The sequence below is a fragment of the Haemorhous mexicanus genome, chromosome 4 (genome assembly GCF_027477595.1).
Source record: "Haemorhous mexicanus isolate bHaeMex1 chromosome 4, bHaeMex1.pri, whole genome shotgun sequence".
Lineage (NCBI taxonomy): Eukaryota > Metazoa > Chordata > Aves > Passeriformes > Fringillidae > Haemorhous > Haemorhous mexicanus.
In genome coordinates, this window is record NC_082344.1 from 74,727,975 (window position 1) to 74,751,177 (window position 23,203).

The following is a 23,203-nucleotide window of genomic DNA, read 5'->3' on the forward strand; positions in this document are numbered from 1 at the left end:
GTGGTTCTCACCCTTTCTTCCAAATAATGGTTCTTTAAAGGGAAAAAACCCAAACAAATCAAGGACCATCTACCTTGGCATATCAGGGCAGTTCTACCCCTCTTCAGAGGACACCAGAAGGGAGACAGGCTGAATTGACCTGGTCATTCCCACCCAACTCCAAATTTTTGGGCAATGACCAGACATCAGGCTCCATAAACCCAAAGAAACTCCCCCAGTGAGGGGGGTGGGAGGATGTTTCTCCTCACCCTGACCTGTCTGTGAGGTTTTCCCCTATTTTTTTCACTGGGGAGCCCTAATTAATGACAGAAGCACAGACCTCCCAGGCTAAGTCAGCACAGGAGAGGGACCAGCCCTCCCTGCTCCCAGCTCTCTGGTAGAACCACGGTCTAAAATAAAAGGTTTCATGGTGCAAACTTTCCTGAGGAAGCAAGTTTTCTCCTGGAAAGAACAGAGTGTGTGTGGCAAGAGCAAATAGCTCCTTGGGAGCTGCCTGAGCAGGAAGGAAGATATTTTGATTTATTCTAGGTGTGAAACTTGGCCAGGGAAGCTTGCCAGGTGTTTGTGTTGGCTGCCCTTGGTCACCAGGCTGTGCTTCCAGCGGGAAGCTTTGCTTTTCAAAGCTGGGCTCTTAACATCCATAATCAGGAGAAGAGTGGACAGTCAGCAGCAAGGTCTGGCTTACACAGGGTTGGTGGAAGAGCTCAGATAAGAATGATAGAATCAGAATGATTTGGTCTCAGCTTTCTGTGGCTGAGATGATCCCAAGGTATTAAAAGTCTTTTTTCCCAGCCCGAAGACCAAAGAAGAAGTGGGGATTTGTCGGTTCTGCTTTCCAAGGTTGTTTGTTTTCTCTTATCTAATACATTCTTTTTCTGACCTGCTGAGATCTGTCCAGCAGGTCGGGTTGTGGCACACTGCCCACCCTCAGGGCAGTGTTATCTTTTTATACTAAAAACTACGTGTACTTTATTTACAATAATTTTCCAATACCTATCAGCTCTGTCAGACAGTTTGTCTCTACTCTAAACCAATCCAAAGTGCCACCATCACAGCAGAAGATGGAGGACAAGAAGGAGAAGAAGAAGGACAGGACACGCCCAGATTTCTCCATCTTCCCTCTTGAACCCCCATTCTAAAAACCCCAAAATTCTACTTTTTCATCCTGTGACAAATTCACCATCATTCTACTCAAACTCTTGTGGCTTGTAAATCTTCACACAAAGTTGGTAATTTTTTCTATGGACTAAAATCAAAGTCACAGATGTCTTTGACTCCGTGCCAAGGTCTCTGAGTCCCCTGCCAGGGTTTTGAATCACCCAGGGCAGCCAGAGGAATGTCCTGGGTTCCGACAGTTTGGGTTGGAAAGGACCTTAAAACTCATCCCATTCCCAGCCCAATAGCAGGCACACCTTCCACTATCCCAGGTTGCTCCAAGCCCTGTCCAGCCTGGCCTTGGGCACTTCCAGAGATCCAGGGGCAGCCACAGCTGCTCTGGGCACCCTGTGCCAGGGCCTCTGCACCCTCAAAAGGAAGGATTTCTACACAAGAGGTGACTCAGAGAAAACAGGTCTTTATTCTGCTCCAGGCCTCTCACAGCCTTTCCTTTGGGTGAAACTAAGTGTGCTGAGCTTACATAAAACATCCTGTACTTCCCTGACACCTGCAGCCAGAGAGGCAATTTAAGGACAGTCTTCAGCCACAAATATTCTTGGTTTCTTTGCTCAAAGTCAGACCTTTATTGTCATGGAAAGGATGTTGTGGTGAGCACTATCACTTCCAGTCACTGTCGAGAAGTGGGCCTTGCTCTCACACTCCCTGGAGCATTAACATTTGCTTTTCAGGACATTTATGAGCATCCCTGCCCCTAAATCACTACCTAATGGATTAAGAGAGACCTGCTGTAACAGAGACCTGGGCCACCAAACCCTCCTGCTCAGGCCCTGATGCCTCCTCCCAATTACACAAAAATTGCTTGAGCAAAACAAACTCCATGGCCAAGATCCCCCTGCAGCTGAGCCAGCAGAGCTGCAGAGGGAAGAACCTCAGCTGTTCATCCCTACCTCCTGTTCTTCTAGGGGAAAAAAATTAATTCTAATTTCTAACCCCATCTGTGGACCCTCCTGAGTCTGTGGTGGCTTCACCGTGATTAAATGGGACTACAGGCTGGGTGAGGGGACTGCCAGCAGTGCAGGGTGAACCAGGGTGGGGGGAGAGAGCTGTGCAGAACCATCCTGAAGGGCTCAGCCTTGGGACAGGCAGCAACAAAGCCCCAGCTCCACAGGAAAGCACCTGTGGCAGCCCTTCCCTGGAGAGCAGGAGATCAAACACCCAGGTGCAAGGGCCCCAGAGCCCATCCTCACGGCATGCCCTGTTCCCAGAGGGGGATCAGTGGGAGCCTCTCTGAAAACAGCCAGGTTTGCATCATCTCTTGTTGGGGTGGGGTTCACAGGGGTCCCAGGATGAGGGAAGAGATGAGAAAGTTGACTCCATGTTCAGAAGGCTGATTTATTATTTTATGATATATATTATACTAAAACTATACTAAAAGAATAGAAGAAAGGATTTCAGCAGAAGGCTGGCTAAGAATAGAAAAGGAATGAATCACAAAGGTTTGTCTCTGACAGAGACAATCTGGACAGCTGGACTGGGATTGGCCATTAAATAGAAACAACCAGATGAGACCAATCCCAGATCCACCTGCTGCATTCCACAGCAGCAGATAATCATTGTTTGCATTTTGTTCCTGAGGCCTCTCAGCTTCTCAGGAGAAAAAAATCCTAAGGAAAGGATTTTTCATAGAACATGTCTGTGACATCTTGTGAATCCTCACCACTGACCTGTAAAGAATGGGAGAGGGGCAGGAGGAGCTGCCTTTGAAAAGCCAACATCCCATGTTTAAATGGAATTTTCAGACTGGTTGGGCTAGGAATGACCTCCCAGTGCAGGACAGGTCTCAGATGCCATTTGCAGATCTCTTGGGTCATGCCAGAGCTCAGACAGTTGGAGAGAACTCAGTCTGGAAACCATTTCCATCCATGCTCCCTTTAGGCTTTGCTGTGGCACGATCCAGATTTCCTCTGCAAAGAACACTTCCCATCCCAAACAAGCCTGGGGAGGCAGATAGGGGCTGTTTATCCCACAGGGTGGGTTTTGTTTGAACTGGTTTGTGCTACTTGAAACAAACAGCCCAGTTCAGTGCCCTGCTACCACAGGTGCCTGAAAAAACAGCCACATCCCTTGGAAAAGGGAACAAAACATTGAAATGGGAAAAACAGAGATGGAACATGCACAGATTGAGGACACTGAGATTTTCTTCCTGGGGTCCCTTGCTCAGGGCACAAAGGGAGAGATCAAGACCCAAAATCTACTGTGGCCTGTAATCATTTTAGAGTCCCTCTCCATCATGGCTAAGAATTCCCCAGGCAGGAAAAAAAATTCCCTAAAACTGCCAAATGCCTCAACTTACCTTTAAAAGGAAAGAAAACATCCTGGTTTAGTATTCTGTGTCTTTCTACCCCCTTCAGGTCCAGGAAAGCTGCCCATACAGAAGGGCAGCAGTTATATCCCAATTTAAATCCCAGAGAAAAGTGATTTTCTGCTCAGGGCAGAAGGATTTTATGGAATTAAAGCCCCACATGCAGATGTGGGCAGTGTTGGGGACAGTCTTGCTCCACAGCCAATACAAAACACGTGTAAAAGTGCTGCCAGCACCCCTCATCCAGGGGAAATAATGTGGGGATGAAACAGGAACAGGTGAAAGCTGCAGGGTGTGATTGATCAGGTGTGGGATAAGACTCTGCCAGCAAAAAGGGCCCTGTGCCTCCTGCAGCCTGGCAGGGAAATGCAAAGTTCACACAAAGGGGATCAATAAGGAAAAACAAGGAATCAATGAGGAAAAAGAAAAATCAATAGTATTTTAGGACTCAAAGTAACAACCCCAGAAGGCACACTCCAAACCCCAACAGTTTTTCCTGGCCTGCAGGAGCAGTGAAGCTATTTCTCTCCCAAGGGAAGGGAGCAGAAATGCTGTGAGCAATTCAATAGACCCTGGCTTCCACCTGGTGAAGTTTTACAGTGCAAGGAATTTCCAGAGATTAGATCTCTGTGCTTTGTTTGCTAATTATCCTCTGCAAGCCACCCTTCATCTCTGGCTTTGTTTTGACACATTTATTGCGTTCCTTTGATCTCCACCTTCACAGTGACACCACAGATGATCATTGCCAACAAAGGATTAAATATTTTGATGTCTCCACAAGCAGCATCTGCTGTCACTCCAGCTCTGAGGCAGCTGCAGCATCTCACAGCCCTCATGCTCCAGGGCACAGGAAGATGATCACCAGCTGAGAACATGAAAATCACATTGAGGGGCTGGAGTGTGTCTAGGGAAGGGAACAGAGCTGGGGAAGGGCTGAGGGAGCTGGGAAGGGGCTCAGCCCAAAGCAAAGGAGGCTCAGGGGGGACCCTGTGGCTCTGCACAGCTCCTGCCAGGAGGGGACAGCCGGGGGGGTCGGGCTCTGCTCCCAGGGAACAGGGACAGAAGGAGAGGGAACGGCCTCAGGCTGGGCCAGGGGAGGGTCAGGGTGGGTATTAGGGAAAAATTGGCTCCCAGCAAACCAAGAGGTTCCAAAATGTGGTTTCACACACAGAATGACCATGTTGGAAGAGACCTTCAAGATCATGGAGTCCAACCCAGCCCCAACACCTCAACTCAGCCCTGGCACCCAGTGCCACATCCAGGCTTTGTTAAACACACCCAGGGATGGGGACTGCACCACCTCCCTGGGCAGAACATTCCAGAACTTTATCACTCTTTCTGTAAAACACTTTTTCCTGATATCCAGCCTGTGGAGGGAGGTGTGTGTGAAGAACAGCACCCTCAGTGGTGTTAGAAGGGAGAGAAGGGGGGGTCTGGAAAGGCTTTTACAGGCTTGAAAGGCAGAACATGAATATAGAAATATATCAAGGTATTTCCCTTGGTGCAGCTTGAGGCTGTGTGCTCTGGTTGTGTCAGTGCTGCTGGAGACAGAGCCCAGCCCAGCTGAGCACAGGCACCTTTCAGGAGCTGTGCAGAGTGATGAGGGCACCCCTGAGTCTCCTTTTCTCCAGGCTGAGCACCCCCAGCTCCCTCAGTGGTTCCTCACTGGGTTTGTGTTCCCAGCCCCTCTCCAGCCTTGTTGTCTTTCCCTGGACACTCTCCATTGGGGAGGTTCTCAGGGGTCCCAGGATGAGGGAAGAGATGAGAATCTTGACTCCATGTTTCAGAAGGTTGATTTATTATTTTATGATATATATTATATTAAAAGAAAATTATATATTAAAACTATGCTAAAAGAATAGAGAAAGGATTTCATCAGAAGGCTTGCAAGGAATAGAAAGGAATGATAATAAAATCTTGTGACTGACAGAGAGTCCAAGACAGCTGGACTGGGATTGGCCATTAATTAGAAACAACCAGATGAGACCAATCACAGATCCACCTGTTGCATTCCACAGCAGCAGATAATCATTGTTTACATTTTGTTCCTGAGGCCTCTCAGCTTCTCAGGAGAAAAGATCCTAAGGAAAGGATTTTTCATAAAACATGTCTGTGACACTCCAGGATCTCAAACAGAGGGCCCAGAACTGGACACAGCACTCGAGGTGCAGTCTCAGCAGTGCCAAGTACAGGGGGAGAATCCCTTCCCTGCTCCTGCTGGCCAGGGAGCAGCCAGATTCTCCAGACCAGTAAGAAGAGGAAGACAGACACATCAGATGTGCCTCCAAATTTGTCCCAGTAGGCAACTGGGAAAAAACCCTTCAATTTAGAAAATAAAGAAAAGGTTTTACTTACAAGCTATTGTTAATCTGTGGAACTCACTGCTGAAGGTACTTCTGAATATTTTTGAGATAATAAATTTCATTATTTATTGTTGATTTCCGCAGTAAATCAAGGTCAGGTTGGACAGGGCTTGGAGCAACCTGGTTTAGTGGAAGGTGTCCCTGCAATGGCAAGGGGGGTGGAACAAAATAGTCTTTAAGGTTCCTTCTAACCCAAAACACTCTGGGATTCTATGAAATACATTCCCTCCTGTAGGTTTGTTCCAGCTTTGTCAGAGTACTCACACAGAGGAAAACAAAAAACCCACATTGAGGTAAAACAAAGATGCTGAGTTTAAAATTGTGGGAGTTGCCTTGATTTGGTGAAATTCCCCTCCTTGCCCTGGGTGCTCAGGCACACAAGCTCACACTTGTCCCTGCAAGACCTTGCTGGGACAAATCAGCTCCAGGACTAAACCTGAACTGTGTCAAAGGAAATCTGTAGGTTGCAAAGGGGTTTGAGGGACAGTGTCACATGTGAGGGATGGGACATTAAAGATAAGGACAGCTGCTTTCCCTCTTTAGGCCACTGCGTGTGGGATGCAAGTTCTGCAGCCACCTCTCCTACTGTGACACTGTCACCTGAAATAGGAGGGGAGGTGTGTGAAGGACAACACCCTCAGTGGTGTTAGAAGGGTGAGAGGGGTGGTCTGGAAAGGCAGGACATGAATATAGAAATATATCAAATTATCCAGGTATTAGAGAGCATCCAAAGGAGAGCCATGAAGGGTATGGAAGGGCCATGAGAGGAGTGGCTGAGGGTACTTGGCTTATCCAGCCTGGAGAAAAGGAGATTGAGGTGAAATCTCATGGTGGTTTTCAGCTTCCTCACAAGGAGGAGCAGCAGGGCAGGCACTGATCTGTGCTCTCTGTGACCAGGGGCAGGCACTGAGGGAACAGGGTGAAGGGAAATTCAGCTGGATATCAGGAAAAGGTTCTTCACTCACAGGGTGGTTGGGGCACAGGAAAAGGCTCCACAGGGAAGTAGGCACAGCCCCAAGCCTGACAAAGCTCAAGGAGCATTTGGACAAGGCTGTCAGACATCCTAAGAGACAGCAATCCCACTGCCCTCAATCCCTGGGATTTGCTGACTGCCCCACTCAAAGCTCTGACTCCTCAGTGCTCGTAGCCAGCAGCTCCAGGCTGAGCCACGTGTCCCTCCCAGGAACTCCACCCCAGAGCAGGAAAACTGAGCTGCACTGGCTCACATTACAAACCCTGAACCAAACCCACCACCCTGGGGAAGCCCAGGGGCACCTGCCAGCTGTGCCAGGGCCAGCTGGTGACAGGAGCATGGCCCTGGTCCAGCTCTGGTGGCACTTGGCCAAGTTACAGTGCTTGTGTTCCCACCCTGCAGAGCACACAGACAGTTTTTTGGCCAGCCTCCCTTGGCTCCTCACTTCTTTTGGGACATGGGCCCACACAGCTGTCACTCACAGAGCAGAGCTGGATGTTACAACATTTGGGATGCTGGAGAAGAAATCACCTTATCAGGGTCTTGGTGCAAGATGTTGGCACAACCAGGGCAGAGGGGTTGGGAGCCTGAGGCTCAGCCCCAGGAACAACACAGAACCATTGTGGTGGTGTTTGAGGGTCCCAGGATGAGGGAAGAGATGAGAATCTTGACTCCATGTTTCAGAAGGCTGATTTATTACTTTATGATATATATTATATTAAAAGAAAAATATATCCTAAAACTGTACTAAAGAAAGAGAAAGGAGACATCAGAAAGCTAGAAAGGGATGAATAATGAAATCTTGTGACTGACCAGAGAGTCTGACACAGCTGGACTGGGATTGGGCATTAATTAAAAACAATTAACATGGAACCAATCAAAGAGGCACCTGTTGGGGAACAACCTCCAGCCCACATTCCACAGCCATCAGATAATCATTGTTTACATTTCTTTTCTGAGGCTTCTCAGCTCCTCAGGAGAAAAATCCTGGCAAAGGGATTTTCATAAAATCTGCCAGTGACAACCATAGAGTGGGTTGGGTTGGAAGGGACCTTAAAAGTCACCTAGTTCCAAACCCTGAAGGCCATGGATCCATCTCCCACTGGATCCTCACCTACCTCAGATTTTCCCTGAAGCAGCTCAGGAAGTGCTTCTAGCTGCTGTTTCCCCAGGAGATTTTCACCTCTAGGAAAGATGGAAAGACCCAGCAGGACCCAAAGCCAGCGTGCTGGTACCCCTGTCCACAGGCACCTCAGGGTTTGAGGCTTGGAGATGCTGGCACAGAGCTGGTTGTGGCCAGCAAACAAGAACCAGGGGGTTGTGCAGGCCCTTGTACTTCAGTCAAGGCTGGAAGACATCCAGGAGACCTGAAAACAAAGTCTCAAGACAGGAAAAAAAATTTTAAAAAGAAAGAGAAAAATTTAATAAAAACAAAAACAAACAAAAAAACAAAACCCACAAGAAAGGAAGGAAAGAAAAAAGAAAAAAAAAAAAAAACCCAGCTAATGAACGAACCCAAGACCCACACTCTTCCTGAGCAACTCTGCCCCAGGCTGAGCTCAAATAGAGCTCCAGGGCCCAGGGCTGGTGTGGAGGCTGCAGGTGAATCTGGTCCTGGCCATTAAGGCTCATTCATGCACTCACAGCCCTGACACCAAGGATGTCTCTGCAGGTGGGCAGGTTGTGGAGCTCTTTCCTGGTGGATTACAGCTGGGATTACATCTTTCCATCCAGCCACCATGAGCAGAACACCCCAGCAAAGGTGACTGGGCCATAAATGTCACACAAGCTCCAGAAAAGCCCATCAGGAGCCCTCAGAAATGCTCAAATACTTTGCTTTCACATATTACAAACACTCTCCTGCTGATCTCAGATATTTTAGGGCTGGTTCCCTTCAGCATCACCCCCTTCCAACTCTGGGGCTTGCACAGTGCTCAGTGATGGGTTCAGGACCCCCAAGCAAGTGGTGCCACCTCAGCCCAGAAGAGCAGCCCACACAGCTGTGCCATCTCCCTGGAAATCATCTCATCAGTGGGGAATGTGACTGGAAGTTAGGGAACTTAGAAATCTGGGCATTTTACCTTCCAAAGTGCCTGTTTTTACTGCAGGCCAGCAGGGAAATCCTGCAGCTCTGACACCAGCCGATGGCTTTGGGGATATTATCTCTTGTCAACATTAATACCCACGGGCACACAAAGGCATGTGGCTGGAAGGAAAGGAGTCCCACCCAAGGAAGGAAGGCTGCCTTCTTTTTATGCATTTACTCTAAAAAGGGATTCTAAACTCAGCTTTAGGAAAGGTCAGTTCCCATGCAAGCATCCATGTGAAGCTTCCGTGTCCACAGGAAGGATCAGGGGCTGTGACGCTGCTGCCAAGGGGCTGCTCAGTCCTTCAGAAGGTCTTGGTTTGTGTGAGAGAGCAATGGAGACTTCACAGTGAGCAAAACCCTCCTGCTGGCTCACAAAGCCAGAGCTGTGACAGTGTCAGCTGTCCCAGGAGTGCCCATGGCATTGAGATGAGTTGTGACTTCACATTCCAGGGACATCAGCACTGGGAAGGGGCAGAGCCAAGTCACAGCTCCCAATCTGTCTTAGGCTGGGGGTGTGTGTGTGTTTTATCACCGCCTGTCAGAGGTGGGGCAGTTATTTTCTGTTCACTGGGCAGTTTTCTTTATCTCTTCCACAACCAATCCTCCCTCCAGGAGATCTCTGCTGTTCATGGGCCATTAATCATTAATTATCTTCTGTCCATGGCCAGTGAGTGTCCCTGCATGGCTGATCAAATTCCATCATCCCATGGGGAGATGCTCCACCCAGGGGAGGAGCCAAGCATTCCTACCTGAATACAATCTGAGGTTTGGAGCAGCCCAGCAGCCTTTGCCCACTGCATTCCCAGAGGGAGAGCAGGCCCATCTCCAGCAGCCCTGGAGCTCCAGAGGAAAACTCCCTCCTTGTGCAGGATCCCTGCTCCAGCAGAACCACAGCTGGCACTGCAGGAGGGCTGAGCCCCCCTGGGATGGGACTGTGCCACCACCCTGAGCCCCCCTGGGATGGGACTGTGCCACCACCCTGAGCCCCCCTGGGATGGGACTGTGCCACCACCCTGAGCCCCCCTGGGATGGGACTGTGCCACCACCCTGACACACAGGGCCTGTTCTGACTCTGGCAGTGTTTGAGGGTTTTTTATTCGTACAATTGCATTTGTATTTTTAATTTTCCTAGTAAAGAGCTGTTATTCCTATTCCTGTGTCTTTGCCTGAGAGGCCCCCTCAATTTCAAAATTATCATAATTCAGAGGCGGGGGGTGGGGGTTGTATTTTCCATTTCAAGGGAGGCTCCTGCCTTCCTTAGCAGACACCTGTCTGTTCAGACCAAGACACCATCCTCTAACCCAAGCCCTCTTTTGAGCTGTTAGGTGGACCCTTCATCCCTGGAGATGTCCAAGGCCAGGTTGGATGGAGTTTGGAGCAATTTGGTCTAGTCGAAGGTGCCCCAGCCCATGGTAGGGGGTTGGAATTGGGTGGTCTTTTAAGTGCCTTCTAACCCAAACCATTCAGGGGTTTTATGAAACAAATATCTCAGAGACCTTGTGTGGCCTTCAAAACTCTAAAGTGAGAGAGACCTTGTAAGGAAAACAGCAGTGTGTGAGCTCAGGGCCCAGGGGACCCATTGTCCCAGATTGCAAGGCAAGATGTGTTCTGTTTGCCATCTGGATGGCAGCTGTCTTCTGTTCAGTGGGCAGTTTTCCTTATCTCTTCCACACCCACTCCTCCCTCCAGGGAGACACCTGCTGATAATAGGCTATTGATGTCACTGCATGGCTGATAAGAGCTACAGCATCCCATTGGGAGATGTGAGCCCAGGGGGAGGAGCCAAGCATTCCTACCTGGATATAATCTGGAGATTCTGGAACATCAGCACGGCTTCTCTATGGATTTCCCAGAGGAACAGCAGCTGCCTCTTCCACTGGATCTTCAGAGGAAGACTACAACCTTTTCTACAGGATCCCTGCTCCAACAGAACCACCCCTGACACTGCAGGAGGGCTGCAGCCACATTTCCAATGGGACTGCTGCCAACACCCTGACCCACAGGGTGTCAGGTTGAGTTCTGACTCTGTCAGTGTTGTTCTAGCGAACTGCATTTTTTCTTTTATCCTTTTATTTTCTTCCCTATTAAAACACTGTTATTCCTGCTCCCATATTTTTGCCTGAGAGTCCCTTAATTTAAAATTTATAACAATTCAGAGTGGGGGGAGTTACATTTTCCATTTCAGGGGAGGCTCCTGCCTTCCTTAGCAGGCACCTGGCTTTCCAAACCAAGACACCCCTGGCCAGGATAACTCCTGCCCTTCTCTGATCAGAGAGGGTAGGTCAGGACCCAGCATGACACCAGCAACAGGCTGCTTCCCTTGTGTGGATCCACACTTTATCACTTCACCCATGTGGATCCACACTTTATCTCTTCACCCTTTCCCACATGGAGTCACCCCCAGATGTGCAGACCTGGTCTGAATCCCACAGGAGCCCATGGTGCCTCTGGTTTCCATAACCAATGGATGTGGTGGGAAGGGGGAAGGAGGAACTGGGGTCCTTTTGAGGAAATTTGAGTTTTCTTCGATGGTCCTGGCACCACATGGAATTAACCTCTGGATCAGGATATTCAGGAGAATACGCACTCAGAGCTCTTCAAGGCAGGTCCTGGTGGGATGGGGGGAAATGTCCTTCAGACCAGCACATCAGCACTTTATTTGGAAGAAAAAAATTCAATGAGGTAATTGTGAGCACCTCACAGTGTGAACTGCTGCAGGTCCTGCTGACAACTGCAGCTTGTTCAGCAGCAATGCCCTAACTTTTCAGCAGGGCCTCCACAGCAGACAGGCTCTGGATTTGACCTCCTGCTGCAGGAGACTCCACAGACTCCCCTGCTTGTCTGGCTTGAGTTGCAAGCCCAGGGTGAAAGCCAGGTTAGGGTCACCACCCCACTGAGACCTGCTGAACGGGCCCAGACTTTGCCTTTTGTTACAGTCACAAGATTCCTTCCACCTGCCTCCCCTTTTTCACAGGTATCATTTTGAGCTGAGATGGTTCTCCTTCCTCCCTGGTTTGGGTGGTGTGGGCCTTAGCAAACCTTTCCTCCACCAGGGAACACTGCAATATGCTTGGCCAGCTAATGGATAAGGATTTTGACCCTCAGAAAATAGTTCCTGTGCCCAGGAGCTCCTCTCCTGTTTTCAGAAGGACACATTGATGATGGTAAGGTCAGATTTTACCTGAAGCAGCTCAGCAAGTGCTTCTAGCTGCTGTTTCCCCAGGAGATTTTCACCTCTAGGAAAGATGGAAGACCCACCAGGACACAAACTTCTGCTGGCAACCTAGGAGTGGGATGATGAGGTTTGCACTCCCTGCTGTGCAGACACCCTGGTCACTCCAGAGACCTCCTGATCATCCCAGCCTGGCCCTCCAAAAATTTGGCCCGCAGCTCCTGAGCCCAGCTCAAGTGTCTTGTCTGGCTGTGAGCCCATGGATGGCTGATAAAAAACCTGGAGGGTTTTTTTAGTGCCAGTGGCTCCAGCTGGTCTGACAGTGCTGGGGGCAGCTGGTAGGGCAGGGAGTAGGAAAACAGCACAGGGGAAAGATGTTGTGGTGTTGTTTTGTAATCCAAGGGCTCTCTGGTTTTATTCTGGCTTGGGAAAACCCTGAGGGATATCTCTGTGAGGAAAATAAAGAGGGAGAGCACTGAGCTCTCGGGGTCAGGCAGCTCCTCGTGTTTCCAGAGTGGGCAGGGCTGAGCCCTGGGCAGGATCCTGCAGAGCAGCAGCACAACCCACGCTGTTTCCATCCTGCTGGGGTGAGCTGAGGCCAGGACAGCCCCTGCAGCCCCTCAGCCTCTGCCCCACAGCAGGGATGAGCCAGACCTTGGCTCCTGGGAGTGCCCCAGTGGAGGGCATGGAGCTCCACTCCACAGCACTTCCCATCAGCAGTGGGGAAGGTGTCAGCCTGATTTTTTTAAGTTTTTCTAAGCCTTCTGATGTTTACATTCTTGTAATGAACTTTCTCACACACTTTATGTCAATAACTTATTGCTTTGCATTCTTTTGTGGAGGAGGAGAAATTTGATGGACTGTTGGTTTGTCCAGTGTCATTGGAGAGGTGGCACCGTCACCCTGCAATCCACTGTCACTTTTGGAAATCTATAAATGTTGGAGTCAGAAATTAAAAAACTCTCTTTTACCTTGAAAGAGCAGTGTGTCCACATCGTGTTATTTCGTGTCCTATAGTGACAGGAAGGTGGCACAGCAAGGGCTGGAGCAAGACCCTCAGCACAGGTGGGCTGGGAATTTATCCAATTTAACCCTTTGGTTCCCCTTGAGAAGGTGTTGCTGCCCAGGAAGGAACAAGTTAATCCCAGTGTCACAACATCCCTACCTACAGGAATGTGCCCTGTGTTGACAGAGTGACAAAACTATCCTTTTTCTCCTTAAAAAGGACAAAAGCCCAGAAGTTTCTCTCCTCAATAAAAACACACCTCATAGGACCTGGGGGACTTCACCTCAAACTTTAGGATGGCCAATGGGACAGAAGCCAAAAAGTCCCACCTGAGCAATTTATTAGAAAAAAAACAAAAGGAACTAATGGCTTTTGTGAGGTGTTTACCAGGAACAAGAACATCTTGCACCTGGCTCGTTTTTTCTCTGTAAAGAGTTTTGTTATTTTGCCTTTTATCCAAACCTTTTTGTTTCCAACGTCACAGAAGCCATCCTGCTGATTTTTTGCCTTCTAAGGTAGCTGAGCTATCTTGGGTGTGAAATAGGTCCCCAAGAGCCTATGAGACCTGGCTGGAGGAAACCATATATGACCTACCCAGGCAAGATGCCATCCTGCTTGTCCCAACAGGGTGAGGCCTGGAGCAGGTCTGAGGGCAGTGAATCCTCTGAAACCCAATGTCTGCTGCGAAAAATGCATATTTTATGATTGGCAAATATGAAAATGAATATTATGTGTTATATCAGAAAGTTATGCTGTGTTAATTTTCTTCAGTAGTGTGTTAAATATAGTTTTAGGTTATAACATAATGTTAAAATAGAAACTATGCTATGAAAGAGACTTTTTTTAAAGAAAGGACTCACAGCGAGGTAGCAGCACAGGACACCTAAATCTTTCAGAGAAAGAGAATTCATTGCAAATCCTTCAGAGAAAAAGAATTTATTGCTCCATTATCAGGAGAAACAAACTTCTTCCTGCCTCACTCAGCCCTGAAGAGCCGTCAGGATGCAGAGGAAGAAGCTGACACTGCCCAGACAGAATCCTGTGTTTGAATGGAATTTATGCATCATGTATGAGGTGTATGAATATGCAACAGGCTGTTGCTTTCAAGGGTTAATCCTCTGTTAAGGTGGGTCCTTTTTCAGGCTTATTTTGCCCAGAAAGAGGTACCTGGACCATCCATAACTCTTTGTTTTTATTGTCTCGTATTGTCCTAATACAAATTGTCCAAATTATTATTACTCTAATTATATTACTATTTTAATAACCATTTTATTAATTTTTTTTTAATAACCATTACTATTAATCTTTTAAAATTTTAAAAGAAGGTGATTGGCATTTTTTACATCTGCACAGAAGCTGAGGGACCCCAGAGCCCACCTGAGGTCCCACACTCCTCACACCACATCCAGGTGAGATCCTGGCTCACACAAACTCCTTCCCCACCATGCCAGGATTGCCATGAACATAAAACCCCACAGGGTTTAAACCCTACCAGCCTCCACTCAGTCTCATGTCAAGGCCTGGGTTGCTTCTTCCTGGCCCAAAGGGAATTTTGGGGCCACCCAGGAGTTTTCATTCCACTTGGTTTTGTCCCTTTCCTGCCCAAGTGTAGCTACAAGCCCAGGACATCATTTGGAAGATATGGGCACGTACCCACTCCTCTGTAAACCTCACAGGGCTCTGCCCACTGCCTCCAGGCTTCAGGCAGCCAGGGATATTTGGACAGACTTTGCCCCCAAAATCACACAATTTATAGTTATATATCTCAGGAGGGTTCATTGCCTTTCCCAGCTCAGGGAGCTGAAGGACTGCACACACTCCATTTTGCATCCTCCTGAAATGCAATGTTTTAGGTGGGAGGAGGTTTTTTGGTTTGGTTTTGCTGGTTTATTTCATATTTCAACAGTTATTGTTGCATTTGCCGTTGTCATCACACCAAAAGTTTGGGGTGGTTTACATCCCATCTGCCTGGGGGAAGGATTCAAATTCAGCCTTTCCTTTAGGACACACAGACTGTTTCTTTTCCAGATCAGGGATATTTGCAGGGCCCTTTGCTTCCACCATTCCCACAAACCCATGGCAATGGGAGAGCAGGTTTGCCCTGTCCCACCAGCACCCACCTTGTCTGCAGCAGCAGAGGCTGGAGGCAGCTCCTCACATGGCAGAGCTGCTCTCCACACACTGCCCAAACCCACCCTCTCAGAAATCATCTTCCGAGCCAACTTTTATCCCTTGTGCCAAGCTCCAAGTGTGTTTTCTCCCACCTCTCAGGCTCAAACAGGGATGGGGAGGAAGGCAAAATGTTCAAGAGATGAATCAGGAAACCTCTGGGATGTCCCACCTGCAGCTTGGAAGGAGAAGGAAGGAGGGAGCTGAAATCTGGATCTTTCCATAGCAAAATGGCCCAACTCTGCCAGGAGGGTTTTTTCCACTGTACAGCTACTATAGGCTTGATGACAGGAAAGCTAATTATATCAACACAACATCCTGTTTACCCAGAAACGAGGAAGAGGAGCCCAGAAACACTTGGGCTGTGAGGGCACACTCTGATCTGGTTTCATGACAGAAAAATCCCATCCATGCATCTGGCTCATTTTCTTCTGCTACCTGATCCCACTGCCCCAAAATGTGTCGGTTTTCCCAGAAAAAAAAGAGCCTGGAAAGCAAATTATGTAATGTCTCCCTGGTGCAGTTCCTCCCTGAGCTGGGAAACTGCTCAGCTCATCCTTGCTGGAACACGTGGGGTTTGTTGGAATCCCTGGAGGTTCCTGCCAACCCTGCAGGGAGCTTCCCCCAGGAGCACCCTGACCAAGCAGGATTTGCAATACCCAGAAAAAGCCACCCAGGAAGTCAGGGCACCTTGCCTCAGCTTCTTTCTCTGTCAGAGTTTTATTTAAAAAGTCCTGGTGCCTTTTTCCCACCCCCTCCCAGCCCCACACTTCACATTCCTGGCTGTGAGGCAGCTGGGTGTGCTGCAGGCTCTGCTCCTGATGTGGTTTCATTTTGGTTTCTGCTTTTTCACCAAATTTCTCACATCTGCCACATGCTCATCTGTGCTGTCCTGTTCCAGAGCTGGAGAAGGGAAAGCTCCAGGGAGATCTTCTAGCACCTTTTGCTACCTGAAATCCTGCCTCATAGATTCCTTCTGCCCCATAGATCCTGCCCTATAGATCCCCTGTGCCCCATAAAGGCCCTAAAGAGAGCTGATGGTAAAGGGGGAGAGTGACTTTTTACATGGACAGGTAAAAATGGGACTAGGGGAGTTTAAAACTAAGAAAGGAGATATTTAAACTGGATATTAGGATGAAGATATTTCCTGTGAGGGTGCTGAGCCCTGGCACAGGGTGCCCAGAGAAGCTGTGGCTGCCCCTGGATCCCTGGAAGTGTCCAAGGCCAGGCTGGACAGGGCTGGGAGCAATCTGGGATGGTGGAAGGTGTCCCTGCCCATGGCAGGGGTGGAACAAGAGATCTTTGAGGTTTCTTCCAACCCAAACCATTCTGCGATTCTCTGATTGATTTTATGATTTTACTCTTTTCCAAATTTCCCATCGTTTCACTTCTCCTCCTGAGCCTGAAGCACCAAGGGACAGCCCAGGGAGAGCAGGGCTGGAGGGAGGAGGATGATTTCTTCCTTTTGCCAAAGGAAGGCCCAGTCCTAATTAATGTCAGGCCAAATGCCATGGCCAGGGCTTCAGGAGCTCACTCCTGTTGCCAAATCCTCTTCCTTCCTTCCTTCAGGTCAGCTGCAAAACTGAAATGAGCATGGTTTGTCCCAGACTTTATTATGCATTAGCAAGGCCCAGATGTATTTATTATTAAATTTTATATTATAGTATATTGAATAAATTAAAATATTATAATTAAATAATTCTGTATTAAATATAATAAACTATACACTATACTATTATATACTATTATATACTATGCAATACTATTCTGTACAATATTATATTATATTATATTATATTATAATATATTATATTATATTATATTATATTATATTAATTATATTATATTATATTATATTATATTATATTATATTATATTATATTATATTATATTATATTATATTATATTATATTATATTATATTATATTATATTATATTATATTATATTATATTATATTATATTATATTATACTATACTATATTATACTATATTATACTATATTATACTATATTATATTTATCATATATTTATTATCCTGCACCACAGAAATGAGCCTGAAAAACACCCTGACCCACCTTCCCCCCCTTCTTTTGAGTCCTCTTGCTTCAAGACCATGTAAAGAGGAGGGGGAGGTCACTCCTCAGCCCATGTGACCTGTGCCACCTCATGGAGAACCAAAATAGGCTGTGGTGCCTTGGGAAGGCTGACCTAGAACAAAGACTGGACAGAGTTAAAGGATAAAGCAGGGATTTATTGAAAGGACTCCATGGATGCACCTTGGGCAGCACAGGAGCCCAGCCAGGGCTGCAGCCAAGATGAACCAAAATGATCACAAAAATGGACACCTGGTGTCGGAACTCAGGACATCCCTCTGGGAGTCTGGAGTTGCAGGGACCCCTGCCAGGGGGCTCAGAGACCCTGGCACACAGCCCAGAACTCCTGTGGGTTTGATTACAAACCATGGAACAAATTGCCACCTTTACACGAAGAGATAAAAGCCACGGTAGTTTAAATAGTGTAAAAATAAAGTACTCACAGGGTGTAAATGTAGGTTTTGGGATTTTTGGTATAAGGGTTTTTGGGGACAAGATGGAGGGGTTTGGGTGTGTCTAGCCTTTCTTCTTCTTCTTCTCTACTTCCATCTTCAGTGGTGATGTTGGCCCTTTTAGATTGGTTTAGAGTAGAAGCTCACTGTCTAATATAGATGATAGGAATTGGAAAACAATTGTAAATATTGTACACCTAGTTTGTAGTATATAAAGATAACACCACCCTGGGGGCAGGCAGAGTGCCTCTGGCTGTCCTTCCGAACGGATCTTGGCTGGGCAGGGAGGAAATTTTATAGATAAGGTGCAATAAACAACCTTGAGACCGAGAAATTAAGAGCCCTGACTCCTTCTTCAAGCACCGGGCTGGGAAAAGAGACTTTCAAACTTTTCTTGGGGTCACTCTGACCAGCTAGAGAGACTCCAACAACCTGGTCACAGGGTCTCTCACTTTGATCAGTTCTGCTCCATTTGCATCTTGCAGTTCATTGTCCAATTTGCCAATTTGTCCAATCTCTGCTCCATTTGTATATTGGAGTTAATTAGCCCAGCCAGTCCCTGCTTGTTTTTCTCTCTCCAGCCCACGGGGTTTGTGCTCTTGGGCTGAGATTTGGATCATTTGTCCTTGGTCCCAGCTAAAGAAGGAATTGTTTTGTCTCCCTGCTCTATGCAGAGAGCTCACCATCCCATAATATGAAGCACAGACCCACACACTAAAGCAGCACAGAATGTGAAAATAGAAAAGCCAAAACCTGAGGCATCAGTTGAATTCGGAGCAGGAATGGCAGAGCCTGGCAGTGCCAGCAGGATTTGGGGTGGGATGACCACCAGGAATACCTGCTGGATTGATGGAGAATCTCAGGTCACGTCTGCAAGGGGCTGGCTGATAGGACAGAGAGGGACAAAGGGACATGCACACCCCTCCAGAGCAACATCTGGAGGCCAAAGGTGAGGCAGGACTAAAGTCTGTGCCTGCTCCAGGGTCCTACGTGAGCCACTGCACCTTCATCTAGCAGGGTCTGGCTCACTCTGCCTTTTCCACTGAAAAAAAGTGGATTTAAGTGGCCAGAAGAACCCATGAATTTGGCAAATCTCTCTAGACAGATGAAAACAAAACAAGAAAAAATACACAACAGATGAAAAAATGGGAACATCTGCCACAGCTTATTCACACCAGCAGTACTAAATCAAAACAGGGTTAGGGCTAGAAACAAAAGCAAAATAACTCTTTTGGTTTGGGTCAGATTTCCTTTTTTTTTTTTCCAGTCTGTGTTTTCAGTGGAGGGGGTTCTTCTGTTTATTTACTTTGTTTGACTCAGCCTCAAAACTCCCTTTGATTTTTCAGTGGGAGCTGAGGGCCAGATGGGGTTGTTTGCACAGCTGCCTGCAGAGCACCAGCCCCTGGTCATGAAGAGTGCAGGGACAGACACTTGGGCACAACCCAGAAGTGCCACATGAGATGTCCTAGAGGGGACAGGAGGGGTGGACACAGCGTGTCCCAGCCTTTCCCTGTCCCCATGCAGCCCTCAGCACCCTGCAAGGGCAGGAGAGTGGTGGAGTCAGACAGTCCTGGAATGGTTTGGGTTGGAAGGACCTTTAAAGTCCATCTTGTTCCATGCCCAGGGACACTTTCCACTGTCCCAGGGTGCTCCAAGCCCTGTCCAACCTGTCCTTGGACACTTCCAAGGATCCAGGGGCAGCCACAGCTTCTCTGGGCACCCTGTGCCAGGGCCTCCCCACCCTCATAGGGAAAAATTTCTTCTTAATATCCCATCCATCCCTGCCCTCTGGCAGTGGGAGCCATTCCCTGTGTCCTGTCCCTCCATCCCTTGTCCCCAGTCCCTCTCCAGCTCTCCTGGAGCCCCTTTAGGCCCTGGAAGCTCTCTCCTGGATCCTTCCCCTCTCCAGCCTAGCACCCCCAGCTCTCCCAGCCTGGCTCCAGCCCTGGAGCATCTCCATGGCCTCCTCTGGGCTCTCTCCAGCAGCTCCACGTCCTCCTGCTGTTGGCCCCAGGGCTGGAGCAGCTCTGCAGGAGGGGTCTCACCTGCAGAATCCCCCTGCCCTGCTGGGGATGAGCACACAGAGGGCTCTGGGCTGTGAGTGCACCTGGCTGGGGCATGTGGAGCTTCTCATCCATCAACATCCCCTTTGCAGGAGGAACAAGATGTAAAAAAGGAGACCAAAGGAAGACCCTGAGGCTCCAGTGAGGGTCACAGACTCTGCCCTGGTCCTGGCACAGCACTGCAGTCCCATCCTAGCACTGCAGGATGTGGATTGGGACACCAGGGCTTGGCTGAGTGGGGCAGAGGTGTGGGGCTGGGATATCCCACCTGCTGTTCCAGAGGAGCTTCAGCACCTTGAAGGTCCTCTGCTAAATCCACCATCTCCACGAGAGAGAGGTGCCCCATGGCACGTCCCCAAGGCAATTTTTCCTCAGCTGAATCCATCCCTAGGGAGGGAGGAAGCACTGGGCCCACGGAATGCACGTAATACAAACTTCTCTGGGGCTGATAGGGGGTTTCAGGAGGATGTAAAGAGCTCCAGGGCAGCCTCCAACAGCCCTTTCTGCCTTGTCCCTGATGGAGCAGTGCAGGAAGGAGAAGCCTTGCTCTACCAGGAGCAGTCACAGCAGGCTCATGGCCAGCAGAGGCGAGTGGCTGCCAGACAAGGACAGAATCTGCTCAAGGACAGTCCCTTCCCTGGCAGTGAATCCAAGGATCTTCCCTGCCCCTGGCTTTCAGGGCCCCCTCAGATGCACACCAGGGATGAGATGGCTGCAGAAAACAGCTGGAAGCTTCCCACACAACTGGAGCAAAACAGTTGGTTTTTTTTTTTTCCCTCCTAATCTAATTCTTGCAAAATGCTGAACTATTTTAGCTGAAATTTTCCAAAAACACTTCAGCCTGGAGGCAGCCAGCCAGCCTGGGGGGAAAAGAGTGGAGTCTGGCAGAGCTATCAGTAATTAAAGGCAAAGCCTTAGAAAAACAAGGAGTGTGTAAATGATAGATCCCAGCTCTCCCTTTAGACAGGCAGCACCTCACCAGCCACTGAAATAGAGCTGCCATGGGACACCAGAAAGGAGGGAGGGAGGGAGGGAGGGAGGGAGGGAGGGAGGGAGGGAGGGAGGGATGGATGGATGGATGGATGATGGATGGATGGATGGATGGATGGATGGATGGATGGATGGATGGATGAGGGATGGATGGATGGATGGATGGATGGATGGATGGATGGATGGATTGATGGATGATGGATGGATGATGGATGGATGATGGATGGATGGATGGATGATGGATGGATGGATGGATGAGGGATGGATGATGGATGGATGGATGGATGATGGATGGATGGATGGATGAGGGATGGATGGATGGATGGATGGATGGATGGATGGATGGATGGATGGATGGATGAGGGATGGATGGATGGATGGATGGATGGATGGATGATGGATGGATGATGGATGGATGATGGATGGATGGATGGATGGATGAGGGATGGATGGATGGATGGATGGATGGATGGATGGATGGATGGTGGATGGATGATGGATGGACAGAGGATGGAGGGATGGATGGATGATGGATGGATGGATGGATGGATGGATGGTGGATGGATGGATGATGGATGGACAGAGGATGGAGGGATGGATGGATGATGGATGGATGGATGGATGGATGGATGGATGGATGATGGATGGATGATGGATGGATGATGGATGGATGGATGGATGGATGAGGGATGGATGGATGGATGGATGGATGGATGGATGGATGGATGGATGGTGGATGGATGATGGATGGACAGAGGATGGAGGGATGGATGGATGATGGATGGATGGATGGATGGATGGATGGATGGTGGATGGATGATGGATGGACAGAGGATGGAGGGATGGATGAGTGGATGGATGGATGAATGGATGGATGATGGATGGATGGATGGATGATGGATGGATGGATGGATGGATGGATGGATGGATGGATGGATGGAGGGATGATAGATGATGGATGGAATGATCAAAATGGGAAAAGAAAAAAAGCAGAGGAGCCCATTTTCCACTCAGACAAAGGGCATGATGCCCTTCATATGCTCAAGATGAAGTCCTACATGCAGAGCCTCAGTCAGAGAAGGTCCTCTCAGCCATCACTGAAGGTCCATCACAGTGCCATCAATTGCCCTCTCAGTGGGAGGAGGATAGAGATGCAAGCTAACCCAGTTTAGATTTTTATGGTATTTGCAGAAGCCTTTGGTTCTCTCCAGACCATCAGCAGTTCCTGGGGCAGAGGATTCCCAGAGGTGATGCTCTCTCTGAGCTGTGAACAGAACCACAGGGAAATCACACGTGGCCTTGGACCATGGAAAATGTCATCCTCAGCAGAAAACAGGTCTCTTCCTGAAATAAGAGGGATGTTTTGGGACATACATGGTTGAGACAACAGAAAGATGGTAAAAAAACTCACATACAGCCAGCAGCAGACAAAGATTTATTTGTTACAGAGGATTTTAAAAACTTTCTAGCCAATATTGCTAAAGCTCACAGACAATTGTTTTAGCCAATTACCAAAAGTACAAAAAAAAAATCATCTTACCTTTACTATTTCCCACAAGCAAGGGTACAACACAACCAAATTAATTCAAATGTGACAGCCCACATCACCTGAATGCCTGGCATATGGCTCTGAATTAGTTGCTATGATAATTTCTTTATTAATTGATGTTATTACTTTGGCCCCTAAGCTCTCATGGACCAGGATCACATTGAGCAAAATGCAATGCAACAAAAATGCATTTTATTGTGCAAATAAATGGATTTCCACCACATTTTTAAGCTGTATTTCAAATTTGCAAAAACAACAAATCTCTGCCTGGGTAGCTTGCTCCAAATTTACCAAGCAGCCCTCTTTGCTCTGTGAAAAGCAGGACCATGACCCATAATGTAACCACATTTCTCTTCCCAGAGAAAGGCAAGGCACAATTCTTCCCAAGAATATTTCTGGGTTTCACATTCTCTGAACCTCAGAGAAAGGAAAAACACAATTCTTATCTTATTTGCTGTGCCTGTGTTTGTGCCAAAGTAGAATGCAATGTGGAGATTGTTTATCCAAAGTGATGGGGTTTTGTTTCCTTGGATTATCAGGGCCAAGAGTGTGAGTGTGTGACAGCCACAAGATTCTGTGTAGTTGTGTGCAGGCAGATTCACTTTGGATGTAATGTAATATAGTGTAATATAGTATAGAATAATATAGTACAAGAAAGTAATTAATTAGCCTTCTGATAAGGTGGAGTCAGATGCATCATTTCTCTCTCCCCTCATTGGGGGCAAAAATATCATCTATACCACAAACCCCCAGTAATTCCACGAAAAGCCTCAGCAGGATGCACATCCCAAATGGCACAGGCTGA